Source organism: Cannabis sativa, chromosome 1 (assembly GCF_029168945.1).
Source record: "Cannabis sativa cultivar Pink pepper isolate KNU-18-1 chromosome 1, ASM2916894v1, whole genome shotgun sequence".
In the NCBI taxonomy this organism is placed as follows: Eukaryota; Viridiplantae; Streptophyta; class Magnoliopsida; order Rosales; family Cannabaceae; genus Cannabis; species Cannabis sativa.
Genome location: NC_083601.1, coordinates 30201603 through 30205368, shown reverse-complemented (window position 1 = coordinate 30205368; position 3766 = coordinate 30201603). Strand labels below are relative to the sequence as shown.

Below are 3766 nucleotides of genomic sequence, written 5' to 3'. Positions count from 1 at the left end.
AAACCTGGGAAAAGGTTTAAAACTTCTTTTGGCTCTTTAGTTGAATTGCGTCAAGAAGTTCAATAACTTTGCTGCATTTTGTATTCCCTTTCCTGATTTATTGAGAAATTGGGAATTGTCTGATTTTTAATTATCTTTTGCGTTGATGGCTTGGTTTTCCACAAGTTTTTCTTCCTCACACATGCAACATTTTCCAAGAAGAAAGAGTGAATGATGGTTCCCTCATAATTTCTCTTTCAAAATTAAGTTCTATTATGAATCACTTTGTGGATATCCATGTCGCTTATATGTTCACCTTTAGATATTTACACAAAATCACCCTAAAAAAAGGATATTTGCACAAAAGAAGTTAGTTCAACTACAGCCGGGTTGCTTTGTCATCTTTGTTCTTCTAATCATTTCCCTAGTGTTTGCTGCTTCTTGCCACTGATCTGCAGCTGCATAAATATTTGCTAACAACACGTAAACTGAAGGATTATCTTTTTCAGTTTCAAGAAGAATCCCAGCAACTATTCTTCCTAATTTTATATTACTGTGAGCTGCACAAGCACTGAGCAATGCCCACCATATGTTGGAATGTGCCTTAAGATGCTTACTATTGGTAATAATTTCAGCTTCGTCAAGATAGCCACCACGACCTAGAAGATCAACAATGCAAGAAAAATGATCTACTCCAGCTAAAAGACCATAATCATTCACCATGGAGTTGAATATTTTTATACCATCATCAACTAAACCAGCATGACTGCAAGCAGAAAGAACAGCCGTGAAGGTGGCTTGATCCGGTTTGAACATCCTAGACAAGCCTTGCATTACCTCGAAGCAACGTACTGCCTCCTCTCCTTGTCCATGTTGTGCATATGCTGATATCAGAGCATTATATGAGATAGCATCTCTTTCAATCATTGTATCAAAAACTCTCAGTGACCAATCCAAAACTCCACATTTTGCATACATTGTAATAAGTGCATTACCAAGACAAGTTCCCGGACAAAACCCAGAGGTGATGATGTAGCCATGAACTTGTTTACCTTGACTTAAGGCTGAAATGGCTGCACAACTACTTAGAATAATGGTCAAGGAATATACATTTGGCAAGATGTTTGTCATCAACAACCTAGAAAATTGTTCTAACCCATCCACGGGAAATCCGTTTATTAAGAACCCAGAAATCATCGTATTCCACGACACCAAATTTTTGCACTCAGTATCTTGGAATATTCGATATGCAAGATTCACCTTCCTATGTCTGCAATATGCTGAAACTAGGGCATTTGAAACTTGAGATTTAGCTATAAGCCCATTTTTGCATATAAGGGCTTGTACCATTTCCACAATATCAACAAACTCTGATTTTGCTAGCAAACTTCCAAAAGTAAATTCATCTGGTTTTATTCCTGCCCTCTGCATTTCCAAATAGGCCAAGATACCCAATTTCCCATCATTCCCTTGAAAAAAACTAGAGATCATACTATTCCATGAGACAATGTCTTTGTTTCCTAATCTTTGAAAAACCATGTGAGCTGCATTTAAATCCCCACAACAGGAATACATGTTAATTGCAGCATTGCTCACAGCGGGATGAGCTTCAAATCCTAATTTAATAGCGTCAGCATGTAGTTGGTGAGCAATTCTAGCAACTTTACACGACCTAAAAACACTCACAAAAGTCAGCTCAGATGGCCTTAAACAAACAGAACGCATCTCTTCAAACATTACCAAAGCATCATCATCCCTTCCCACCCTTGCTAAACCATCTATCATCACATTAAAAGTAATACCATCACGTACCTTATATGCATCATCATCATCAGCCTCTCCAAATACCTTGTATGCATCTAAAACAATTCCACAGTTGAAATACATTGTAAGTAGAGCATTAACAACAGAAGTTCTTCCTAGAAACCCAGTTTTAATCACTAACAAATGAACCTATCTCCCAAAATCCAAAGTCTCTATACAACACACTCAAAACACTTGCAAGAGAGTAATTATCATGCCTAATAGAACTCTTGTGCATTTTACTAAAGTAAAGCACAGCAATTTCACCATACCCGTTACTGGAACATCCAGTAATCAATGCATTCCAAATGGCCACATTGCAACATAGAGGCTTTTTATCGAACAAGTGGCAAGCATATTCAACATAACCCAACTTAGTATAGGCTGACAAGAGCGTGGTCCAAGAATAAACATCTGGGTTCTGAACCTCCTAAAAAACCCAATTCTGAGAGTTTAGGTCATGTGCTTTGGCGTAAAGAGAAAGCAAAGTGTTTGATACATGAGGAAGGCTTTAAGGCCCGTTCGAATGGCGTAGGCGTGGAGCTGGTTGCCGAAAGTGATGTGGGTAAGGTTAGAAGTGGCAGTAATGAGAGTGGAGATAGTGTAGTGATCTGGTTTGGGAGATTGAGATTGAGATTGAGATTGGGTAAAAAATTGGAGGGCGTCTGAGTAACGGTTTGCACGAGTGAGGTGAGCAAGTTTACGATTGAGGGTGAGGAGTGAGGAGTTGGATGGCATCTGAGATTGAGTTAAACCATTTACACTAACTGAGAAGAACAACTTTTGATGCATCTGGCGTGGGTCCTAGTCATATGGATGGTGCTCTCTCCGGCCACCCTTATAGGGACGTGGTGCCATTCTTATAAGATGGTTAGGAGCTTCTAGTGACTGAAGTCTAAAGCACCGCACGCCGCCAACCCTGGGGAGTTAGGAGTTGGGCTAGGCAGGCATGTGACCCTCTGAGGGTTCATGATAAAACCACCATTTCACCTGGCTAACGGTCCACGCTGCTAACAACTAATTTTTTATTACGTCACTAAATAATGTTCTAAAAAACCACCATTTCACCTTCCTTCCTTACTGAACGATAGAACAAAAGTGTTTAAGCTAAAAAAAACGATGGAACAAAAGGGATAAAATCAAGTCCCTAAAATCAGCCGCAAAAAATTGAAGAGAACCGAACCAGAGAAGAGGAAGAAGAAGAGGTCTGAACTGAACCGAATTGAAGCTCAAGGGTTTGATAGAAAGAATGGGTTTTGAACGCATATTCATAGAATGGGTGGGTTGATTCTTTCTATATATATATGAGATTCTGTAGAAAGTCCCACATCGGGCACATATACTATTTTGAAGAAGTTTATATAGATTATGGCAAATGAACACATCGCCGGGTCCAGTAACGTGTGCCTGTAACCAAGTGGGGCAATAATTGGTTAGGATGCGATTGTGTTGGCCGTGGTCATCTGGAAGGTTCCGGCCACCTTTAAGGGGACGTGGTACCATTCCTTTAAGGTGGATTGAGACTTCAGTGGCCGAAGCCTTGAATCACGCCACCAACCCTGTGGGAGGGAGCGTTAGAGGTGTTGGCCTAGGTAGGCGTTTCAAGTGACTTGCACGGCCCTCATAAGTACAAACTAACCATTTTTCTTTATAAGACAAATAATCATCATACCTATTAATGAAAAATATCACTATAATTAATCTCCTAAATCCATTTCTTAAAATAAACTTTTTTACTAATTTAGTGAAATTCCTATCTCTTATATGCATTTTCTAAATTTAAACATTTTTATATAACAAATAATCATACCTACTAATTGTTCATGAGTAAATATTAAATGTATAAAAATAAAAAATTACATTAAATCATAATAAAATTTTGAAAAGATTTAATTAAGAATTTTAAGTAAAAATTTAATTCATTTTCAAGACTAAATCACACACAAATATAGAATTACACATCAAATTAAAGATGAAGAAAAGG

The 3766-nt window shown here is 38.2% G+C and overlaps 1 pseudogene; it reads right to left on the bottom strand.

Annotated features, from left to right (window-relative positions):
* Positions 1 to 234: 234 nt before the first annotated feature.
* On the bottom strand, positions 235 to 3515 carry LOC115705734 (pentatricopeptide repeat-containing protein At3g49740-like; annotated as a pseudogene).
* Positions 3516 to 3766: the final 251 nt, after the last annotated feature.